This window comes from Vulpes vulpes, chromosome 7 (assembly GCF_048418805.1).
Source record: "Vulpes vulpes isolate BD-2025 chromosome 7, VulVul3, whole genome shotgun sequence".
NCBI lineage: Eukaryota > Metazoa > Chordata > Mammalia > Carnivora > Canidae > Vulpes > Vulpes vulpes.
The window spans coordinates 97,480,375-97,505,249 of NC_132786.1; the positions used below are offsets into that span (position 1 = coordinate 97,480,375).

Below are 24,875 nucleotides of genomic sequence, written 5' to 3' on the forward strand. Positions count from 1 at the left end.
TATTTATTTATTCATAGAGACACACACACACACACACAGAGGCAGAGACAGAAGCAGGCTCCTTGCAGGGAGCCCTGCATGGGACTCGATCCCAGGTCCCCAGGATCACACCCTGGGCTGCAGGCGGTGCTAAACCCCTGAGCCACCCGGGCTGCCCTTGCAAAAACGATTCTATAGGTGTAAGTGATATTAGTATAGACTAAGTTATAGCAGTTAAAAAAAAAAAAAAAGGTCTGCCAAGTAAAAACACTAACCACTGAAGGGGTCACCTCATCAATTCTCCGACCTAACCAACTCTGCCTTCCTTCCATCAGGGTTGGTCTCAGCGCAGATGGTGCTCCCTGTTCAGCCTTAAAACGCGACAAACTAAATCATGTTTCCAATAGCAATCACCAGATTTCCTCTCATTTCCCATTTGGTTTTTGTAAACCCCCTAAACGCAGCGTTCTCTCTTAAAATCCCCTTGAATGATTCCTCAGGCTGCAAGCGTTCTGTGTGGGGACCGCTCCGGGGACCGCCCCACAGGGCTCCCTCCTCTCGAAACCGAGCGGCGGAGCTGCGGACCCGCGGGCTCTGCGGGGCGCGCACCTGGGCGGCCCGGGTCACGGCCGCGGGCAGCCGAGGACCGCGCGGGAGGAGCGCGGGTCGCCTCGGCCGTCCCCGTGCGCCCCGCGGGGGCGTGTTTCGCTCCGGAAAGCCAAGCGCTCCTAGGCTCCGGTCCTTCCCCTGCGAGGAGGCGCCGCTCCCGCCCGAGCTCCCCTCCGCTCCACCCAGGCGGCTCTCTGGGTCCTGCTGCCTCCGCGCGCCCCTGCTCGAGCCTCGGCCGCGCGCGCCCAGGTGCCCCCGCACTCCCGGTCCGCCCCCCCCCACCCCGGGCCGCGCTCCCGGGCCTGCGGGTCTCCGGCCGCCCGCCCAGCCTCCTTCCCTCCCGGCCCCGCCCAGCCTCCGCCGCGCAGGGGCTCCTGGCCTGGCCTCTCCGTCTCCCTCCCACCTCCGCCCCCCTCCTCCCCAAGAGTTGCTATTTTTAGTAAATCCTCCGCGCGCCGCCACCGGCTCAGCTCGCAGCTCGCAGCTCGCAGCCCGCAGCCCGCAGCCCGCAGCCGCGCGCACCGCCCTCCCGAGCTCCCCCCGCCCCCCGCCCCCCCGCGCGGTGGCCGCGGCGGCGGCGGCGGCGGCGGCGGCGGCGGCGGCGGCGGCGGCGCGTCCCGCACCTCGCGCAGCGCGCACCGAGCCGGCCCCGCCGCGCCCGCCACCCTCGCGGCGGTCTCCTCCGCAGGCGCCTGTCGCGGCCGGTAAGTCCCCGCTGGCGGAGCGGCGGCGGTGCCCGCATCAACTTTCGATCCCCGCGCTGCTTGTGCCTCGCCATTCTCTTCTCCGCGGAACATGGCTGTTTGGAGACGGGGGAGAAGTTAGGGGGTCGCCGGCGCGGGGCGCAGGAGGGCGCGACGGCCTCAGCGGGCGCGGGCGAGGTGAGTGGCACCGCGGCCGGTGCCCGGGGCACAGCCCTGGGAGTCGGGGGCCCAGCGCCCCCCACCCCGCACCCCCCACCCCGCCCCGGATGTAGCGCTGGATTCCCGGCTCGGATTCCCGCAGGTTGACAGCATCCCAGGCGGGACCCCGGCGCTGCCTGCCGGCGCTCCCAGCCCGCGGCTGGTGGCTCTGAGGGAACCTTTGTCCTAAGTTCAGCGCCAGGTGAAGCAGAGACGTGGGCTGCGACCAGCCCGGGCGAGGGGTCGGGGACATGACCCCCCGCCCCCCAGCGCGCACACACACACACACACGCGCTCAGACACACACGCGCACACACACACACACACACGCGCAGACACACGCGCGCACACACAGACACGCGCACACTCACACACCCGCACACACACGCACACGCGCACAGACACACACGCGCACACTCACACACGCGCACACAGACACACACGCGCACACACACGCGCACACTCACACACGCGCACACAGACACACACGCGCACACACACACGCACACTCACACACGCGCACACAGACACACACGCGCACACACACGCGCGCACACACACGCGCACACACACGCGCACAGACACACGCGCACACACACGCACACGCGCACACACACACGCGCACACACACGCGCACACCCAGCGCATACGGGAGCCGAGTTATGAATGAAAAGTTCGCGCTGCCAACGTGTTGCTGGAGGGAGCAGTACCCGGCGGGGGACCTCCGATGTGTCGTGGGGGGCTTCAGTCCCAAGTCTGTGGACATTTAGGATTCCAGGCTCTTAAGAAAAGTTCCGGAGCCGCCTGGGGGCGGGGGGGATGGGATATGATGCAGTTTCCTAGCTAGTGGAAGGAGATGGGTAAATCGTAAACTTACTAAGGTGAACTGGGGTGGCCCAGTGGGGACGGGAGGCAGCAGAGGACGGGGCGCCCCCGAGTGCCCGGCGGGCAGCGCTGGGCTCCGGAGCCATCGCCCCGCGGGTGCGGCGAGTGTCAGGCCTGCGCGGCCGCCGTGTGCTGCGGCGGGACCGGGCGGCTCTCCAGGCCCGGGCCGGGCCCTGCAGCCGGGAGCCGAGGACGCGCGGCTCAGGTGACTGCCCCCGGGAATCCTCTGGCGAGGCCGCCACGCTCCAATTTCAGAAAGATGTGTCGCGTCTGTTTTCCCTGCCGGGAGGGGTGTGCAGTCTCCCAGAAGGAACTTTTAGGTTCGGCAACTGTGATGCCTTCAAATCTGTGAGAAGGAGGCTCTCCACGTGTATCCCCTTTTATGTACGCAGGGCGCCTGCCTCTTTAGGTGCGTGCGTGCAGAGTGTGGGAGTGGGGTCAGGAGGGCTGAAAACGTGGCACTTAGCCTGGAAAAGAGAGTGAAGAGTTAACCGTATTTTCTCCCCAAAGGGTCTAACAACCCTACAACTAAATACTCCTACAACTAAATACTCTTGCTGTGTGGAGATGTCTCAGAAAGGGTAGGCTTTAGGAATTAACAGGTATTTAGGGTACAACCCATGTTTCCAAATCTTGCGAGCGTTATTGAAAGCTAGAGAAAGGGAGTAGGGAGTAGGTAGGTGGGGAATGTATGCTAAAGAAAAAAAAAATTATTTGGAAAGAAAACATTTTGACATTTGGAAAGGTCTGGATGTTATTTTCTGATGCGCTGCAAATCTTTTAAATCCTGTAATTAATAACAGCACAGAATAAGTTGCAGTTAGTAAATGAGGACAATTAAAATATCATGTTTGGAAAAAGATATCTTTTGAAGTACTCTTTGGTACTTTGGACGTTTATTATGGAAATTACTGTGACTGAAAACTTGTTGTTTAATATATTTGCTTTTTACCACAAATAATTAGTCCTCCTTTTCCTTTTAAACTGCTATTCCAGTTTGGACCAATTTAATTACCCAAAGACCAAACCACTGTTGTGCCTTCTGGAAAGTATTTGCATTTAAAACTACTTAATAAGAATATTGTATTTCCAAAAAGACAAATAATGTAGTCTGTTGTAAAACTTTCTTGTAATTTATTTTCATCCATTTTGTTTGAATGAGGCAGATCTCAAGAAGAGAGAATTTTCTTGGAATATGTCATTTTCTGTGTGAGGAGAAAGTGAATGTTTTCATGTTTCAGTCACAAACAGGTGCAAATAGAGTGGGAATCCTGAGTCTGACCTTTGATTTTAGACTGCCAGCTAGAGGGAGAGGTGCTTTCCCAGCTCTCCTCCTGAATTGATCGTCTTCACTCAGAATGGATATGGTTAGATGCATATAGGATTGTGCAAATTCAGGAATTAAGAGATTTAAATTAAGTACCACTTTATGGTTGGGAAGGGAGTGTTTTTTTTTTTTTTCTTTCTCTTTTTTCTTAAACCTCATTCTTCCTGTTTTTTTTTTCCCTCTGCAATTCAGCTTATTGGACTGGCCTTCATTGGAAAGTCAGACCAAACACTTCTTTGGCTACAGTGTTGGGCATATTAAACTGCTATCCTCTAAAAATAATGATGGCCTTTCTGAAAGAAAAAAGGGACTTTTATATACTGTAACAGACTTTTATGATTGTTTAATGACCACTACTAGGCCCACATTATTATGGTAGACAGTTGCTTCATGAAGTTACTGCCACTATATATATATAAATAATTATTATATGTATTTCAGGTATGTTTGGAATGTATTTGGGTTTCTAAGAATTTTAAATCATGAAGCCAACTGACCGGTTAAGTTGTCTAACTATAGTTACAGTGATACACATAATTTAGATTTGTATTAATATCAACATCTAAGGATGTTTTACAGTTACACGGCTTTCATTTCTCTTCATTAGAATTATCTCTATTTTGAATTTGTTTAAATATTACAACATATTATACTGCAATTTACACCTGCTCAGCAGGGAAGGTGTAGGTTATTCTTAAATAGAGATATGGAGAAATAGCTAACAAGGAGAGTCATTTGAGAAACATATGGACATCATAAAATCCTTCTGTATGTAGCATCTGTACCTTCTCATTAGTGAAATATTGTAGTTATGGACATTTTTTATTACACTGAAATGTGGCTTTTTATTTTTGCTTCGATGGGTTTTTTTTGTTTTAAAATGTAATTATATTAATGTGTAAGTTGGTGGGAGCTTTTATTGTTTGAAGCCCTTTCCTTTCAATAAAGATGTCACACTTAGTTTTTATTGCACACATCCGCAGATTTATACAGTTGTTTCCTAGCTTGTTATTATAACTCTTACCTTTCTCAGATATTCTTCAAAACATTTGAGAGGCAGGTAGGAAGACATATTGTTCTCGTTTTCAGAAGAAGGCAGCAGGTACACCGATAGATCCAAGGTCACACACTAGTGAATCAGTGTGAAGCTGAGGGTAACATCTATATTTCTTGTATTCTGTTCGTAATAGCAAGCTGCTCCTGAGGCCATGTTAAATGATATTTTCATAAATTTATACATTCCTGGATTTTTAAAGTGCTTAGCTTTGTAGATATGCTGATCAGATTTTATATCCATCAATATGGTCATAAGGGAATGGGTCCTTACTGTGGCCTGCTGATGGGGAGAACCGTGACCCCAGGAGCCAATGCTAAAAACAAACATACACACCTCTGAGGGGTAGTCAGTCTTGTTTTCAGTTCATATGCCACACATTTCTCTGTCCCCACTGGCCCTACCTTATCAACTGCATACTGTCCTTTGAGTAGTCAAGGCTGCTTTGAATTTTATCAGCACATTCATCAAGCTTGAAGATCATCAGGCTCACTGGTGAGAGATCTCGGAATGTGATTTTTGAGAAGATAGGATATTGACTGAGGACAGTAATGGACTGTCCACTGCAGAGCCAGCCAATATCGATTAAGGATCATGTTTTTCTGGGTGTCAGGACACCCATCTTCTCTCATTAGCTCTGCGTCTTTGGCTGAACTTACAGAAATCAAAGTGAGGGTTTATGCAATTATCTGATTGTTTCTGTTCATGTAGATAATGTGTCTAGATAAATCAGACTTAAAAACACAACAAAAAAGAAAAGATGGCAACTTGTTCTTTTGTGGCGAAGGTACTCATGACTTTTCATTTTTTCAAATTCCCTGTTTTTCGAATCTCACTAGAATTTTTCAGGGTAATTGCCCGCATGATTTGCAACAACCAAGAGTTATGATATTATATTGTTAGATTCAAAAGTGGAATACATTATCCATGATGCAGAAGAAAGCATTGTGTTGTCATAGAAAATAAAAACTTGTTATGCAAGGTTTGTTTATTTGGCTAAAATATTTTCAGCATTTTCTAATAAGGCGATGCTACTAGGTGCTCTCTCTACTACGTTTATTTATTTACCGTCCTTTCCATAAATATATGGTTTATAAAAGGGGTTCATCCAAACATTTTTAAGTGTGAAAGAAATGCTGGAAAAAAAAAGTTACTCTTCAAGTGTGGTTTGTCATTCGATGTAACGGATTCTGTTTAGGGTCACAAAGAGAAGAAAACACCCATTTTTTAAAAAATTTTTATTTATTTATGATAGTCTCTCACACACACACAGAGAGAGAGAGAGAGAGAGAGAGAGAGAGGCAGAGACATAGGCAGAGGGGGAAGCAGGCTCCATGCACCGGGAGCCCGACATGGGATTCGATCCCGGGTCTCCAGGATCGCGCCCTGGGCCAAAGGCAGGCGCTACACCGCTGCGCCACCCAGGGATCCCGAAAACACCCATTTTTAATATTCTTTGCTATCCCAGGGAGAGTGTAGCATGCTGCTGGTGAGTCTGAGTAGAGTTGAAATTGCTGGAAATGGTACTTTCTTCCCATTTTTACAGAATCTATGATGAGATTAGTGTGGATTAGTCTAGTTTGAATGCAGTAATGACAAGTGGAATTTGAAATGGCTAACGAAGGAAGGATAAGATTTGGTTCACTCAGATATCACTCAAGATATTTGGCAGCAAGTCACTGAAGTTACCTTTAGTTAAGCATTAAATAAATGTATTAGAGGATATTGACTCTGTTTTCTTTTGCTTTGTAACACATTACCACAAATTTAGCAGCTTGAAACAAGGCATGTTTATTATCTCCGTTTCATTGCTCAGGAGTCCACGTATGGCCCAATTGTATACTGTGTTCAGGGTCTCACCAGGTGTTGGTTAAACCTGCAGTCCTATCAGAGGCTCACTTAGGGTGAAAATCTGCTTCCAGGCTTCCTTAGATTGTTGGAAGAATTTATCTCCTTGTGGTTGTAGGACTGCAGTCTCTAGTTTCTTGAGGACTGGTTGTCAGGAACCACTCTCAGCTCTTAGAGACTCTCTGCTGTTCTTTGCCATGTAGCACTCTCAAAAGTACTCTTACAACATGGCAGTCTACTTTTCAAAGCCAGCAACTAAGAGTTGTGTCTCTAGTATGAGAAGACAATCTTTTATAACATAAGGGAATGACACATCACGTTTTGTCATGTAACATAACCTAATCAAGGCTGTGACATCCATCACCTTTGCCATATTCTGTTGAAAGCAAGTCACATACCCAAACTAAAGGGGAGGGGACTATACAAGCACGTGACTATTGGATGTATCTACCATGTTGACTAACTCATTGAATCTCTGGAATAGTCAACGTACCTGGCTTAGAAGCCACTCAGTCAAAAACAGTGCTGAGAATCTATCTGCAGAACTGTTTTGTGAGAAAATACTGCTCTGTTGGCATACCAGCTTCCATAGTAGAAGGTAACCTCTGTATCATAAGAGAGTATTCTTCGTATAACACCGTGGGGTTCAGTTGCTCGTGGCCCCTAAAGGATGACAAATGCTGAAGGAAAGAAGGACAAAAAAATGTGAGCAAAAGATTGCTTAATGAAATGTTGAAGTTTTTGGATAGGCATGATGACCATCTGGAGACCGAGTTGGACTGGAGAGTAGCCGGACTCCTGCAACTCCTTAGAAAACTCTAGTAGGATTTAGGAGAACGCGGGTAGTGAGGCTTCATTTAGGAATGGTGGTAAGGGACAGGAAGGGCTGGGTAGGGAGAGACAGGTAGGGGGCTAAGTGCCTAGGCTCACCCAGGGGGCTAGAAACCAGGCTCTGGGAAATCCCAGGTGTGGAGAAATCTACTAGAGATTAACTGGACAGAAAGGAACACCTTGTTTGGGCTCATGATATTTGCAAGAACCCCTGGTTCATTCAAAATATAGATGGGATAGTCTCATGATACTTACAAATCCACCATGTTATTGACATGAAATTTACCAACTTCTCTGGTCAGTTTTCTATATAAGACCCACCATAAAAGCCCGCAGCAGCAACTTATTGGGGATCCATCTCACTCCAGAGAGCTTTTCTCTTTCGTTTCTCTTCTCACCTTCACTTAAACTTTTACTTCACCCTTTTGCCTGGGAGATTATTTCACTCTGTGAGACAAGAATCCTGCAACGGTGGTGGTAAGAAAGGAGTAGAAGCCTTTAAATAGATGACTCACTAGCAGACATGTTAGTCTAGGAATTGACTTAATTAGCCTTTAATGTATTCCACATATGAAATGTTTTTTTTTTTTTAAAGGACTACTGCCACCAATCTTTGTACAAACTAGTACTATGATTTGGAGGTCCCCAACTTGGCCTCCCCTTATTTTTCAGGAGGGAACAGAGCCAGAGACCATCTCAGATCCATTGTACAGTTGTGGTCTAATGAGTATCAGGTGTTGTGTAGGGGCATGGGGAGGGTCCTCTATTGAGCACAGCTGGAGCTCCAAGCACTTTGCAGGAGTGATTTTATCTAATCTGCCTCCCATCTCTGGCAACCTAGTTCCAATTTCCCTGGTTCTGCCACCCCTGCTTCCCTCCCAAGGAAATGGAGACTCGGAAAGGTTAAATACCTTGCTAAGGGTCATTCACATATGAGTGGCACCAGGAGTTGAATCAGGTTCTGATTTCAAAGCCCATAGTCTTATAATACACATCCCTAACTCACAAGCAGTAAGTGAGGCTTCCAGGGGAAAAGCTTGTTTTCCTTACTGAAGTGGATGTCGGCCCTACAATTGCTCTTGGGTTCCTTCATTCATCTTGGGAGAACTGGATCCTGGAGTATGAGGGTTAAAGAGAGGAGTGAGAGTGTGCTAACGTGCCTTCTTTTTTCCCAGCAGGAAGTACAGATTATAGGTCTGTCTTCCATCTAAAAGTAAGAATGTGGAGTGGAGGCTGTATATTTTTATTTCTACTTATCATTTTGGCAGAAATATAAAGCTCTGTGTCTCCTTTCTCTCTTATATGTAGATTTCTATTAAATTCAATTAGGAAACGTTATGAATTCTCCTTGCCTCTTTGGTCATAGGGTTCTTTCTATAGCTTTTTCAGTAGATGCCACTGTTTTGATCTACTTGAAAAGTCTATTGAGACATTCTTCCTTTGTTCTTCTATTACTCAGTCCCCCTTTCTACTCTGTGGTGCCTCTGAATTCTATTCATAGATCTTCTACTTTTTTTTTCTTTCTGTTTTATGTACTTAAATCTCTTCTTTAAATGGATCTAGTTCCATTGATCGCAATCATTTGCTCAGATTCCCTTGCTGCTCTACTGCAAAATACAAGCTCAGTGTGGGACTCCTCTGTATTTGGTTAATTTTACAGAGTTGTATCCCACATCCCAGCACAGTATGAGGAAGACTTTAAGGTTTCTCTGGGTATTTAAGTCAAAATGTAAGTATTTTAAACTGAATATCCTAAAGCAGCACTGTGATTGGATTATGTTAGGTCAGGTGCATACCTATGGACCACTCAACTGTGGCTTATTAGGGTCAGCTACAATAACCTAATCTCTGACAAGTTACAGCTCAGGAAACTCTGAAATAAACTTATCTTTTTCCATATGACTTAGATGTTCTAACTTAGCATAGGCCAGATTTGACTCTAAAAGCCCAGACTATTTAGCATGGCATACAGATTCTCTCATAGTCTGGACCTAGCCTATATTTATTACCTTTTCATTTTTAATTCTTTTTTTTTAAAGATTTTATTTATTTATTCTTGAGAGACACACACACACACAGAGGCAGAGACACAGGTAGAGGGAGAAGCAGGCTCCATGCAGGGAGCCTGACGTGGGACTCAATCCTGGGTGCCCAGCATCACGCCCTGGGCTGAAGGCGGGCGCTAAACTGCTGAGCCACCCGGGCTGCCCTCATTTTTAATTCTTGTCACTCCTTGCTGTATGGCTTTAAGTATTTAAGCCCTAAGCTTGGAACTAGCACCTGACTTAGGTTTTAGATACTAAACAACGAGCCTGACATGTGAAGAAAGGTCAAGATGTGAATGAGTGTGTGGGGGGAGGAGGGAGGAGGTGGGAAACAAAAGCAACGTTTCAGTTTTTCAGTTCCAGCATCCAGTCATTCTGGAGGCCATTCTATCTACCGCTGATTTTGTGCTTTTACATTACGTGAGCAAGAAGTTTTTCCATAAATTTTCTGTCTCTTGTGATTGAGAGAGTACCAAATAGCCCAAGTTTCTTTCAGCCTAGGATTCTTTATGCTTTTTTGAACCTGCTACCTCTGAAACTGTCAGTAGCCACTCAAAATCAGAGTGTTACTCCTCTGGGTTCTTATTTGGAAAGTGTACCCATTAGGGGGGTGTACCTTCTCTGTGCTCCTTTTTCTCTGTGCCCAACTTCTGTCCCTCTGCTTTTGTGATGCTTCATCTGATTACTGTAGCTCACAATGATCTCATTCTTCTCTGAATTCCTATAGTATTTAGGATTATAGCAGTGATTTACACAAATTTGAATTTTATTATTAATTGAAAAAATCCATAATAATAAAAGGTTACTATATGAGTAAAATTGTTAAATGAATTTGCATTTTTCTTGCCCAGAACAGCATCTAATTTATACTTTTGAAGTATCATGGTATATTTACTATATGGAATGATTTGCATATTTTTTTGGTCTCTTTGCAATTCTGTGGCCCACTAGAGATCTATAGCCTCTCATGCCTAGATGGAGAGAAGGGAAGGGGAGGTTTGGCTTCCTAATGAACACTCTTCCCAAATAAAACACCACAGGAAGAATGGTCTGATTTTAGCTAAGACTACGAGTCTGTGCAGTATGAACCTAGGCTATTCTTATTAAACATTTTAGGTAAGTATGTAGGAACACATAATAAAGTGAAAAAACTTTTACCTGTAGATTTCACAAATTATAAAACTCCTCCCCCCCCCCCCCCCCCCCCCCACAATATTAACTTCAAGACTGCTGGTTCAGGTCAATCAGACTTCATTCATGAACAAAATTCTACTAGTAAGTAATCTTTAAATGTTTTAATGAGGTATCACCTGATCACTCTATAATATCTTTTTGTTCTCTTAAAGATGTGATCAGCACTGTGAAATTATTGAATTCTAAGACAAATGTGTAAGTCATATCCAGAGATTACAGGAATGGAGAACAGATAGTGTACAAACTACACACAGATAGCATGTATGCCTCATGTTCAGACATGATGATGATTTTAACCACTATCGTGCAGGTTACCTTTGGATGCCTTGCTACTATGTAGTGACTTGATCCATCCTTACCTTTTTTCTCATCAGACTTTATTTATTTAGCAAATTGCATGTTATTTTGCCTTCATCTAGTACTTGCCTGATTGACACCAATCATTAAAGTGGAATGAAAACTCCATGGTGGTTATTTTGTTTTAAGATGCTTATTCAGAAATTAATTAGAATATATTTATATTTATTTTATACTTTTAGATTATCATCCCTGTGATAACCCGAAATGGCAAAACAAAACTGTGTGTTAAACTCATGGATTTCAGTTTGAAATACATAGTTCCAAATATTAATTGCCACTTAAAATATTTTGCATCTTACTCTGTATTGTGTCATTGACTAGATTGGAAGCCCCGTTGAAGGCAGGGAGAATGTGCTTACTGTTTTTGTTTTTATTCTACGGCACTAAGTGTGTTTCTGTTAGTTGATGCCTAACAAGTGTTTGCTGATTGAACAGCTGTTTATATGTTGTTGTTTCCTATGGCACTGTGAGCTCCTAAGGGCAGGGACTATTTTGTTTAATCTGTGGACTCCAGATGCCTAGCACAGCAGCTCTTACCTGAGAAGTACTCAATAAATGCTCTGAAAGAAAGACTGGATCAGTTATTGACTCCTGCTTGTGTGTGTATGTGTGCGTGTGCATGTCTTCTTTTAGAATTCACACTTCATATACAAGGCCTTTTAGCACTTGTATAGATTAGTGCTGTCTAATAGGATTTTCTTTGGTGATGGAAATATTCTGTGTCTGTGTTCTCCAATTGTCATAGTCACTAGACACATGTGACCTTTGAGCACTTGAAGTGTAGTTAGGCTGAGAGCCTGAATTTGCTTTTATTTAATTTTAATTATAAAGCAGTGTCATGTGGTTGGTAGGCAGCTCAGGTCCAGATATTGTGCCATCCATTCTCAAACTCATTGCACCACCATTGCTACATTTTTTGGTTGTAATTTGGTGTTTTTGGAAGTCATTGTTTTTGGATAAATAAAAAGAGTTATATTACTTTACTTATTTATTTGAGTTACATTACTTTAAACACAGGTCGATATATTCCATCAAATTTGTTTCATTCTTTTCCCAAATGACCAACAACATTGCATGTCATCCCTTCAATCTCCTATCATTTGATTTGGGTTTTTATCATTTCCTTATTAGTGTACAGGCCTGACACTGATCACTTAATCAAATAAGTTTTACATACACTTTTTTTTCTTAATTGCCCAGGTTTACTTGTGTTTGCTAGTCTCATTGTTCTTTTTTTTTTTTTTTTTTAAATTTATTCAGAGGCAGGCACACAGGCAGAGGGAGAAGCAGGCTCTATGCAGGGAGCCCGATGTGGGACTCGATCCCTGGTCTCCAGGATCACACCCCAGGCTGCAGGCGGTGCCAAACCGCTGTACCACCAGGGCTGCCCTAGTCTCATTGTTCTAATCCTTTTCTCTCCTTAATAAACCATTTAACTTGCATTCTCTATTTGATCATTATCATTATTATCATCATTGTTCATGAGGTGTTTATAATAGTTTGTATTTGATGTACTAATGTCTGCTGATATTCTGATTTGAAATTTATGTACTTTATTTATTTATTTTAAAGATTTTATTTATTTATTCATGAGAAACAGAGAGGAGAGGGGGAGAGGCAGAGATACAGGCAGAGGGAGAAGTAGGCTCCATCCAGCGAGGCCGACATGGGACTCGATCCCGGGTCTCCAGGATCACGCCCTGGGCTGAAGGCGGCGCTAAACCGCTGAGCCACCCAGGCTGCCCAATTTATGTACGTAAAAAAAAAAAAAAAAGATGTATTTGTTATTTTAGAGAGAGAGAGAGCACCCGTATGGGGGGGGGAGGGGCAAATGGAGAGGGAGAGAGAGAATCTTTAGCAGGCTTTCCACTGAATCCAGAGCCGGACTCAGGGCTCCATCCTAGGTCCCTGAGATCATGATCTGAGCTGAAATCAAGAGTCTGACACTTAACCCACAGAGCCACCCAGGCACTCCATCAAGTTTACATATTCTTAAAAATGTCTGAATATTCCTTTTCTTCTGTTGGCTGTTTTGCTTTTCATATTTTTTTATCCTTTCTGGTAGAGAAAAAGAATGAAGTGACGTCATACACACTTAAACATATGATGACTCAATCCTTATGTAAGATATAATCCCAACATAAAAAGTTTCACAGCTGGTATCAATTGCATGACATCAGTGCAACAAGATTTTCCCTTTAGAAAGATAAGGATTGCTTCAAGTAAGTGGCCAAGGTCTTTTATACAACTTGTGGCACTTTAGGAGCAAGTCTTCTATTTAAATCCATCATATATTCATTGAACCTTGTTATTGGGTATGTTTGTATATGTTGTGTCATTTAATTCTTTTGAGAATGCTAATCTGGTAATAGTGGTTAGAAACTAAATAGAGACTAAATATTCAAAGAAACTGAAGTAAACTCTGCTGACAAGCAGAAACATTTGAGAATTTTCCACTCATTCTCTACTCCTAGAGATTTAATAGTTGTTTTAAATGGCAGAATTTGAAAACAGACTTTGGTGTGGAGACTTGCCTTTCTTCATTCTTTAGTCTAGTGTATTATTTCCCAAATTTAATATGCATCAGAATTTCTTTTCAGGGTTATACACTCAAGCCTGTAAACTATACTTTATGGCTGACTTAACTCCCTTTCCAAGGCAGTTTTGTCAATATGAAATTTTCTATCTTGAAACCTACTACCCAAAAGATGCATCTTGTTTGTATTTCTTCCAACATAGGGCTACTCATTGAGAGAACCTGTAATTCTGCTTCTGAATAGATTTCACAGACTAAGAGAAAAACTCAGAAATATATAGAATTTTAAACTCATGACTTGCGAATTGTGTTTTGGTCACATGATTGTTTTCATCTGCCTCTGAATGGTGAGAAGCTAGCACTGCGTTGTTATCTTCTGCTCCGACTTGTCTTATCCTAAGAATACCTAATTGTATGTATTGTGCATTATGTTCATTTTAGGCAGGTTGGGGAAATGAGGAAGAGAACTTTGTTTTGTGACTTGTGCCATAAATATTTTTTAATTTACCTGTTTGACCCAAATTTTGAAAGTTACCTGCATTAAAATGAAAATTTGATGAGCTTAGCATTGTAGTGAAACAATAGTTATTTGCTTTCATTTATAAAATTTCAGTAAAAACCATTGTGAAACCATGTGAGCTAGCTTGTTTACTAAGAACACCTTTTGGAGTTACCGTTTTTTCTTTATGAAAGCAAATGTAATATACTTCTGAGTATATAATTTGAGTTTAATGCTAAGCCTACTCAAGGCGAATAAGAAAATGTAAACCAAGTGGAATGGGATTTTAGAATAAAGGCTACGGTTTGGTTCTAATTTCTTTAGAATATCAGGTCTGAAATATTCTTGGGGAAATTAATAATTTTTGAATAACTATTAGAAACACATTAAATTTTATTTCATATAATGTTTTTTGTATATCTTATAAACCCTATATCATGTTATTTTTGTTTAAACATGAAATCATATTTTAAAGAGATTACACAATAAAACCAAATATTTTGTATTTCCTCATGTAGTTGCCATTTTAAGTGCTTTTCATTCCTTTCATTCCTTCATTTCCTTTTATGCTTTCATACTATTTTCATCTGGTATCATCTTCCTTCTGCCTGGAGGGCTTCCTTTAACTATTCATGTGGCAAAGGTCTGCTAGTGTTGAATTTTTTCAGCTTTTGTATATCAGAAAACATCTTTATTTCACTTTCACTTTATAAGATTTTTGTTGGTTATAGAATTCTAAATTGATAGTATTTCCCTTTCATTCTTTAAGGATATTGCTCCACTGTTTTCTTCCTTGCATTATTTTTTATGAGAAATCTGCTGTCATCCTTATTTTCATATACAACGTGCCCTTAAACATTTTCCTTTTTTCACTGGTTTTGAAAAATTTGATTATGGTGTGTCTTGGTATGGCTTTCCTCATGTTCCTTGTAATTTGGGTCCATTCAACTTCTTAGATTTATGGATTTATCTTTTCTTTCAAATTTGGAAAGAATGTAGTTATTTTCCCTCCCAAATTTGTTTGGTTTCCCTGGTCTCGCAACTCTCTTTCAGGAATTCCAATTATGTATATATTAGGATCACTGATATTCTGTTTCTTTTTTTTCATCTCCGTGTTTCATTTTGGATAGTTTCTATTGTTGTGTCTTCAGGTTCACTACCAGTAAGCCCATTTAGTGTTTTTTTATTTTTTAATCACATATATTGTAGTCTTCATCTCTTGAGTTTAAAATAGATGTCTTAAAAATCTTCCATGTCTCTAACTTTTTTAAGCACATGGAATAGATTCATGATAACCATTTTAATGGCCTTGTCTGCAAATTCTAACATCTTTTTAATTCTTGACCAGTTTTGTTGGGTTGATTTTTCTCTTTGTTATGGTTTATATTTTCCTGCTTCTTTGGGTGCCTGGTAGTTTTTGATGGATACCAGAGATTGTGAATTTTACCTTGTAGAGTGCAGGATATTTTTATATACCTATAAATCTTCTTAAATGTGTTTTTCATGTGATACAATTAGTTTCTTGGAAAAAGTTTGATCTTTTAGGTCTTGTTCAGCTTTACCCCAATCCGCATGAATTCTAATGTTTTCCAGTATGGCTGGGGGGAACAGGCAGAATTCTCAACCTTAAGTGAGTGCTCTGTACTGTTCCCTTTAATCCTTTCTGGTGGTTCTTTCCCTGGCCATGTGTTGTTTCCCTTATATATTGTGATCAGTACTTTGATCACAGCTGATCAGTACTTTGCTGAGTCTTTGAGGGTTATCTGTAGATCTTTGGAGATCTCTCTGTGTTCAACTGCCTTTTTTTCTGGTAGAAGAAATCTGGGGATTTCTAGCTTCTCTGATCTCCTTATATTCTTAGGTACATCTCTTCAGTTCAGGGATTGTGCTGGCTCTGCTTTGTTTTTTCTTCCCTGAGCTATTGTCTAGAAGCTGGAACAGTCATAGAGCTCATGTCATCAGTTTCCCATTTCTTAGGGTTTGCATTATGTTTCCTGTTTCTTCAGGATTATTGCCTGATATCCAGTGTCTTGAAAACTGTTGTTTCATACATTTTGTATAGCACTTCAGAGAGCATGCATTTCCCATCCCTGTTATTCTGTCTTGACTAGAAGTGCATATACTCAGGGTGCCTGGTTGGCTCAGTGGTTTAGCATCAGCTTTTGGCTCGGGGTGATCCTGAAGTCCCGGGATCGAGTCCCACATTGGGCTCTTTGCATGGAGCCTGCTTCTCTCTCTGCCTCTCACTCTTTCTGTCATGAATAAATAAATAAAATCTTTTAAAAAATGCATATCCTCCATTGATTTTTCTCTTCCATGTAAAGTCTTATTGGTTAATATAATTTTGGAGATGATTTAAGTATTTAATACTCACTTTAATGTAGTTTATTGTGATAGTCTTTTTTAGTTTTCAGTATTTTCCAAACCTTTAATAATGAATACTTTGTACTACATATTTTCAGAAATTAAGTTTTAATAGTCATTTATGTCCTGTATTATGCTTGATGATTTTAATTATTGCTCTAGCTATTCAAAATTATTCTTAAAGTAAGTCAGTCATAAAATAAGAAGTTAAATTTGTTAAGCATAAGAATTCACATACTTGTAAGTGGATAAAAGATGTTAATATAGGGAAATACTCTGTCCTGTTAGCTTGTTTTTTTTTTTAAGATTTTATTTATTTATTCATAGAGATGCAGAGAGAGAGAGGAGCAGAGACACAGGCAGAGGGAGAAGCAGGCTCCATGCAGAGAGCCTGACACGGGACACGATCCAGGGTCTCCAGGATCATGCCCTGGGCTGCAGGTGGTGCTAAACCGCTGCACCACCGGGGCTGCCCTTAGCTTGTTTTTTTTTTTAAGAAGAATTGAAGTCAGGTAGTTTGTAATAATATACTCTTGAATTTATATCATGTGAGTGATCATAAAACAGCTAATAAATTACTGTCTCTTAAATTGTGTCACTTTTTTTGGAGTTCCTTTTTATATTTACTTAAGAAATTTAGTAGTTTATTCTATAGTTCATGAGTAGGTTTTTAGAATGTTCACAAGTCAAGTAGTAGTGAACTATGTGCTGGTGAACCTATTTTATTTTTAGTTTTCTCTAGTATTTGAATGATAAAATATAGCACTGTGAACTAATATGAGAATAGAGTGTCAAAATTCAGGAGCACATCTTGCTTTAGCGCATGCATGTTGTTACTTCAAGCATTTTCTGGCAGTAAGGGCACAATTGACTGTGTTAATTTAAAAGAATCTTTGAGGTGGTATAGTTCCATATGCTGTAGGAATATGTCAATGATTTTTGTATTTTATAATTTGAGTTTTTAATGTAGTCTTTTGAAAGCTAGTTTTTAGGCATGGCAAGAAGACTAGAGTTGCTTTAGAATTCTTAGGAAAATAATTTTGTAAGAACAAATTAAAATTAACTTTAACTTTCTTCAGTGCTGTCATAAATACCAGCACGATGAAGCCAAAATTGTGGCAATGTTACAGTGCTCTGTTTCCAATATTTAAGCATAAAGGTTAGGACAGATTTATATTCCCTTGTAAAACTGAACCAAAATATAAATTATTTATAGAATTTTTAAGAACAGAATCTTAAAAAATTGAATACCACTCTATCGTGGAGACTGCTAGTTATCTCCCAGTATCTCCTTTCCCCATCTTCCTCAAACCCAGAGTTCCTGAATTTTGCTGAGATCAGACCCTGCAGAATAAAGATGACATTTCTCAGCCTCCCTTGCAGCTAGGAATTGTGCCACGTGGCAAAATTCTGGCCATAGGAAGTAAGTAAAAGTGATTTGTATGACTTCCAAATGGGCCATTAAAGCACAGGGGAGTGCTCTTTCCTCCCTTCTCACTTGATGGAATGTGGATATGGTGGTGTATTGTCTTAGACCATGGTAAGAGGCCAGCCAGCATTCTAAGGATAGCAGAACAACAAGATTTCTTTTAAAAAGCCTGGAACAGTGATACGACTTCTTGAGGCAGAGCTGCCATACCAGCTCAGAGCTTTATGTGAGTGAGGAATAAACTTCTCTCTTATTTAAGCCACTGTTATTTTGGGTCTCTGCCACACACAGGTAAAGCTATATACACTGTTCTCACAAATTTTTTGTTTATAAGATACATTAGCCATTAATTTTTATAACTAAGCTTGAGAGGAACAAGGGATCATGCATCATAGAGATCAAAACTTCTTCATAGGGCATCATTAAAAAAAATTGGACTATTCTAATATCTATCACCTAAAGAGGACAGCATAATCAGTGATGTTTCTTCTCCAAGAAATGTAAATAGAAATTTGAGGCACGTAATTCTTATGTTGATTTTTGAAGAAAAGGTTTGGGAAAAGAGAGAAAGCTAAGCTATTCAGCTTTCTACTTGCTCACAGTCACCAATTTTTTTTTAAATTTTCCATATTTTGTATTCCATAGTTGTCAAATCCTGAAGTCCACTTTTCACTCCCAATGTGAAATGGCTCCCTGTGGCATTTTACAGTTTACTGCTATTCCCCTTTTTGGAATCTATCATCCCTGGGTCTTTGGGATGTCAAATCCTGACAGTTTCCTCCTCTGCCTCTGCTCTCTCAGTCTCTTCCGTGGGATCTTCTCCTGTCCACCCCTTCTCTGTGCACATACTCTGATTCTTGGCTTACCATTCCTTTCACTTCCTGTTGGGGAGATCAGACTGCAGCTCATGGGCATGTTTTGTTGATATCACAGAATTTAAAGAAACATTGAATTAATTGACTATACTTAAAAAATCAGTATATTTAACATGAAATCCAGATTTTTGACTTTTTGTGACTAAGAAGAAGATCTGACAGTAGTACATCTACATTCCCAATGGCATTGGGGTGATTGGAGCTGAGTGATAACTGCTTTTTTAAGATGAGATCTGTTCTTTCCTCTTATAATCTCCATTCCCAATGCTTACATCTGGTGTTTTATTTATTTTCATTACTTGCCTGATCTTTTAGGCATTTAAGTTTATGATTTATGATACTCATCTTCCTGTGTAATTTAAGTTTTAAATTAATTGTTTTTATTTTTAAAGATTTTATTTATTCGTGAGACACACACACACACACACACACACACACACACACACACACAGGCAGAGACATAGGCAGAGGAAGAAGCAGGCTCCATGCAGGGAGCCTGGTGTGGGACTCAATCCTTAACCGTTGAGCCACCCAGGTGTCTGGAATTAATTGTTTTTAAAAATGATTTCCGGGCAGCACTGGTGGCTCAGTGGTTTAGCGCCACCTTCAGCCCAGGATGTGGTCCTGGAGTCCCAGGATCGAGTCCCACATCAGGCTCCCTGCATGGAGCCTGCTTCTCCCTCTGCCGGTATCTCTGCCTCTCTCTGTGTGTCTCTCATGAACAAACAAATAAAAAAATCTTAAAAAAAAAAAAGATTTCCTGGGGTGCCTGAGTGTCTCAGTCTGTTAAGCATCTAACTTCTGCTCAGGTCATCATCCTGTGGTCCTGGTTTCCAGCCTCATGTCAGAATCCCTGCAAAGCAGGGGACTTTGCTTCTCCCTCTGCCTCTGCCCCTCCCCCTGCTTGTGCTCTCTCATTCTCTCTCTGTCTTTCACTCTCTCAGATAAAATCTTTTTTAAAAAGCAGTTTCAAAAAAAAAATAAATAAAAAGCAGTTTCTCTTTCTGTCCTCCGAGTTTTTAATTCCTTTCTCTTCCTTTTCAATTCCAATTCCTCCTCCCCATGTCTGCTATTATTTTCTTTTTCTTTTTTTTTTTCTATTATTTTCCTAATTAGAGTATTTTGTTGTCTCTTACCTGGCTTATTTGCAGCAGACACCGAACTGACTTTTATGCCTCTTATATTACTCAAATTATTTAATCACTCTCCACACTGCTTCTAGAGTGACCTTTCTAAAAATTTTAGTGTCATTCTATCCAGCCTCAAGACTTTGAGTGGCTCCCCTGACATCTGGATGACTTCAGACTCCTTAGCATTGGTATAATGTAAAATGGTGCAACCACTTTGGAAAGCAGTCTAGCAGTTCCCCAAAAAGTTAAATGTAGAATTACCACATTCCCCAGCACTTCCACTCCTAGGTATATGCCTGAGGGAATGAAAAACATATTTCTAGACAAAAGCTGTACATGCTTGTTCATAGCCATTTATAATAGCCAAAAAGTGGAAACAACTGAAATGTCTACCGGCTGATGAATAGATAAACAAAATGTGGTAAATGCACACAATGGAAAATCCTGGGACATAAAAAAAGAATGATGTATTGATGGATGAACCTTGAAAACATTATGCTAAGTGAAAGGAGCGTGACTTCCAAGGCCTTTTGTAAGGTCGCATATTGTATAATTCCATTTATACTTCAGAGATAAGAGTAGAGTATTGGTTGTCAGGGACTGGGTTGCGGGGTGGAATGGCATGTGACTACTAATGCACATAGGTTTATTTCTGAGAGTGATGAAGATGTTCTTTAATCACATGGGGCTGATGGTTGTACAGCTCTGTGTGTCTACTAAAAAAAAAAAAATCAATGAATTGTACAGGTTGAGAGGGTGAATTTTGTGGTATGTGAATTCTACCTCAAAAGAATGAATCAAGGACCATAACAGACCTGACCTTTACTGATCTTTCCAGTCTCATTTCCTGATACTTTTTTTCCCCCTACATCCCCCACATGCCCCTCTCTCCCTGGTGTACTAATCTACTGACTGTTCTAAGAGTTCCATGTTGCCTCTCAGTGGTATCCATTTGCACGTTTCTGCCAGAAGAATCCTTCCCCCCTTACATTTGGAGAATTCCTGATTTTCCTTCAAGTTTTAGTTCAGATCTCATTAACTTGGGGTTTCTTATACAAATGCTGCTGGATTACTTAAGAGGAGGGTTAAGTAGATCTTCCAGAGCCAAGCAGGAGCACCTACAAAATGAAGGGAGATGAACTTTAATGAATTTATCCAAATTTTGGAATCAGAAAATCTAGAAAAAAGCTCTTTTAATTTCATGGTGCATGTAAGTGTTCATGTTTTATAGTTTTTAATTTTAAATAAAATATGGTGGGCTAGGTGTGGGGAACTATATTTTAAAGCAACTGTCTCATAAGCATCTTAATCCAGTTTTGCTGCCTCCACACCTCATTCCTCCTTCTCTATGTAGGTTAGGAGCATTTCCGTGGTGACCCCCACATGCCCTCGGCATCCACTGTCATCCTGAATGGTAACGGTTCATTTTTCTGTCTTACCATTTAAGATTCCTTGGGGATAGCTGTGTGTCTTTCATTTTCCTATTTCTACAAGTTAATCCTCATAATTCTCCATAGAAAGTGTTTGGCAGATTTTGAACAAATGAGTGGACATATTCAGTGGCATCAAATGTAGGCATATGGGAGAGATAGCTTATGTTTGCTTTACTGAAAATCAGAGATCTGTGGATTATTTAAGAAATGCTATGCAATTAGATCGCTTCATTAAAACAACCTGATGTCTTTTGTCCCTGCCCCCCAGCCTTTAAAAAGTTATTTCAAAAAGAGTAGATTAATAGAATGTGAGAATTTTTACTTTTCTCAGTCTATGCACCTGGGGAAGGTGTTAGATAGAAGGCCTAAAGTGGGTATTAAAATGGCACTTTGCCCAACAGATTTTTAAAGTGTCTTTCTGTACTTTTCAAAGCAGTCTTTCTTCCCTTTTCATGTCAGAAAATTCATAAGTTAAAATTCATGTGCTAACAGTAACTCCCAGTTAGGATTTTTTTTAGTGTGCAGTGGCAATAGTGGCTGGTTAATGTTTTCTCTTTGAAAAATGTGATTATACTAAATTATTTGTAAATGATCCCTGACTTTTTTACCTTTGGTTTTTAAAACTAGAAACACTTTCCTATCCTAGAGTGTTTCATTTCCCAGAATCAGACTCTAAGACAAAGGTTGGAGAGCAGGTAGTTTCTTTAGGAGGCAAAGAACCTATGAGTGGGAATAGGGAAGGCAGTCAGTAAAGGATGTATATTAAGCCAGGTACCATTTTGGGCAACTGAAGCTTAATTCTTTTTGAGAAACTGCAAGAAGACATCCCTTAGAATTGTCTACCCAAGAAGCTTCCTTGCTTTTTGGGTATTACACCTTAGAACTAGTTACTCCTTAGTTGAAGGCTGCTTCCCCGCCTGCTGTAGAGGTCCAGAGAAAACCTCAAGTGACAAAATAGAAGTGTTGGCAGTTGAAAGTCTGTGGGCACACATTTGAGTAGTAATGGCCAGGGGATGTGGGCAGGCATCAACAGTATCTGCTGTATATGGAGATGCTACACCATAGTGAAGGGAGTGCTAAAGTGTGAAAAATATCAAAATTTAATTTAACATTGCTCAAGCGTTTACTCAGCCATCCATCAAATACCTACTATGTGTTAAATACTGTGCTGGGGTATACTGATTTGCTTGTGAGCCTCTTAGCTGTTTAAAACTCAGATTCTTCATTTATAAAGATAACTTATTTTCTTCCTTTCAAAGTTGTGATACAGAGGGATGATATTCCTGAAAATACTTTGAAATGTTAAAAGCAGTATTTCAAATTTATTATTATGGTATTGCTCAAATTTATTCCGATAAAGCCATAAAAATGAGGTTAGGCCATTAACTTGTCTCTTATCAGGGATATGTTAGCCAGTCAAAAGCTTTTTTTTTTTTTTCTGGTCTCTAGCTTCAGTTTGTATAAGATAGTAGATTTATAAGTTCATAAAAGGAATCCGGTACCATGGGATGGCTATTTTTAGTCAGTTGGCAGTGTAGGCATCCCAGGGAAAGTAGATAAAATGAACCTTAAAGTAATAGGTAGGAATTAGCTATCTGGACATAGGGAATTTGTGAAGGGACAGTGTATTCCAGGAGAGCGTGTTAAGTCCAAAAGATAGTGCAGGTGCGAACTGTCTCAGTGCCCAGGTTAAGCTTTCCAGCCCATGGGCTGGCCATGACAGGGTGACATTGTGTCTCTATTTCTAACTAACTGTGTGGTATCTGCCTGGTTACTTCAGTTTTCTTAGCCTTTCTTTCTTTAATTGTAAATTGGGGATCCTAGTACTATCTACACTATAAGACTGTTGTAAGGATATGTTGTAAAGATACATAAGATACATTATGTAAGGCAGTTAGAATAAATTCTCAGTAACCTCATCTGTGGCTTTTGGTATCAGTATAGTTTCAGGTTACAAGTCATATTGCCTAAAGATGCACCTAGTCCCATGCAACAGATTTCTTAAAGTATGGAGTGTTAGTACTACAACATCTGCAAGAAAAAAAGATCATGAAGTTAAAAGAGTTTAATAAACCCTGTGTGCCATAATTGGATGTCACAGATAGTCATATAAAGATACTAACATTTGTGAAAAATCTGGGAGTAAATGGATCTTTTTGACTGTTTAATACTGTACATTAAATTTCTTTAATCACCAGTTTCTATTAGATACCAATTCACATTGGATATTCCTTGGGAAATGTTAATTTGTAGAGCTTCATAAAATGGATCAAGCACGTTCCCAATAATTATACATCCACATTAATAATGTCTACCAAAGAAATCATGTCTTAAGGACTTGTAAATGTCTTTAAATAATCTGACCTTTGCTCAAAATATTTTTTGAGATTCTCTCTGTAGATATGCCTCTGAGCCAATTGATTAGTCCCCCTGCATCAATCATTATGTGATCTTGTACATATTTCATTCCTCATTCTCTGCAGAGAATTGTATCACTTGTGCTGTGATTCCTCCTAGGCTTCAGATCTGTTCAGAATGATGTTTTTTTGGCCTCACTTGAGATAATTTAAAGAACATTCCCCAGACAATTCTGAAACTCGACTTCCAAAAATACTTGGAGTAATGCCACCATCATTAAACTAAGTGGGTAACTTTCAAGGTGAATGGTTTTAAAAGGGACAACTACTTAGATGTATATTTTCTCTGCAGAATAAATGATTTGTCATTTTATAGTCATACAAGGAGTACTGAGTTCCTACTGTGCGCTTGTCTCTGAGGTCATTATGGTCAAGTTTGGGCAAGTGTTCATAGTCTAGTTGGGGAGAAATAAATATTCAAAAGTAATAGCCATAGAAGGGAATTAATATAGTTAGAGAAAGACCAGAGTATTATGAAAGTAGAGAGGAAAGGCTCTTCCTTGGGGGTCAAAAAAAGCTTCTGAATAGCAAAGCTGCTTCCAATGAGCCTTGACGACCATGTGAACAACTGGGAGAGGATATTTCAGGCTGAGAGAAGTAAAAGTCCAGAGGCCCAGAGATGTGAGAGAGTGGGGGAACTACAGCCATGTGAGTGCAAGTAGAGTTTAGGCTTCTCCTGTGAAAGCGAAGCTGATGAGCCTGGGAAGCCAGATGAGGTCCTGATGGCTTTGTAAGTGCTAGGGAATGGAGTGTGGAGTTTACCCTCCAGCTGGTAGAACACCATTGATAGATTACTAAATAAGTGTGGCTATAGTCATCATTTTAAAGATACTATTTTGGTAGCACTATGTAGCTGAGTTGGTATAGGGAAAGACAGGAGGCAAGGAGCTTGGGAGGCTGTTGTAGTGGTCCAGGCAAGAGTGAGTAGAAGCTAAGGTAGCAAGAGGAATGATGAGGAAGAGTGAATAGTTTTGAAGTATATTTAGGAGACGAAAAAGTAGATTGTCATGAAGGAGTAGCTAAGGAGAATAAAAGAAAGGGCAAGTCTGGGATGCTTTCACATGAGGCAGGGTTGTATACTGGCACCATTTGGTTTGATTGGGATTCATGAAAGAAACACATTTTGTGGAACATTTGCTGAGTTCTGTTTTGCGTTTG

At 40.9% G+C, this 24,875-nt stretch overlaps 1 protein-coding gene across 12 annotated transcripts in view; it reads left to right on the forward strand.

Annotated features, from left to right (window-relative positions):
* Positions 1 to 1,170: 1,170 nt before the first annotated feature.
* HDAC9 (histone deacetylase 9) overlaps positions 1,171 to 24,875 on the forward strand; it is a 920,581-nt gene continuing 896,876 nt past the window's right edge. For 8 of the 12 annotated variants that reach the window (XR_012002703.1, XM_072764470.1, XM_072764478.1 and 5 more), the window contains exon 1: positions 1,180 to 1,469. The gene's annotated coding sequence lies outside the window, so the exon portion shown is untranslated. Of the gene's footprint in view, positions 1,470 to 24,875 lie in introns of all 12 variants that reach the window. The other 4 variants (XM_072764471.1, XM_072764479.1, XM_072764490.1 and 1 more) reach the window with 4 other exon arrangements.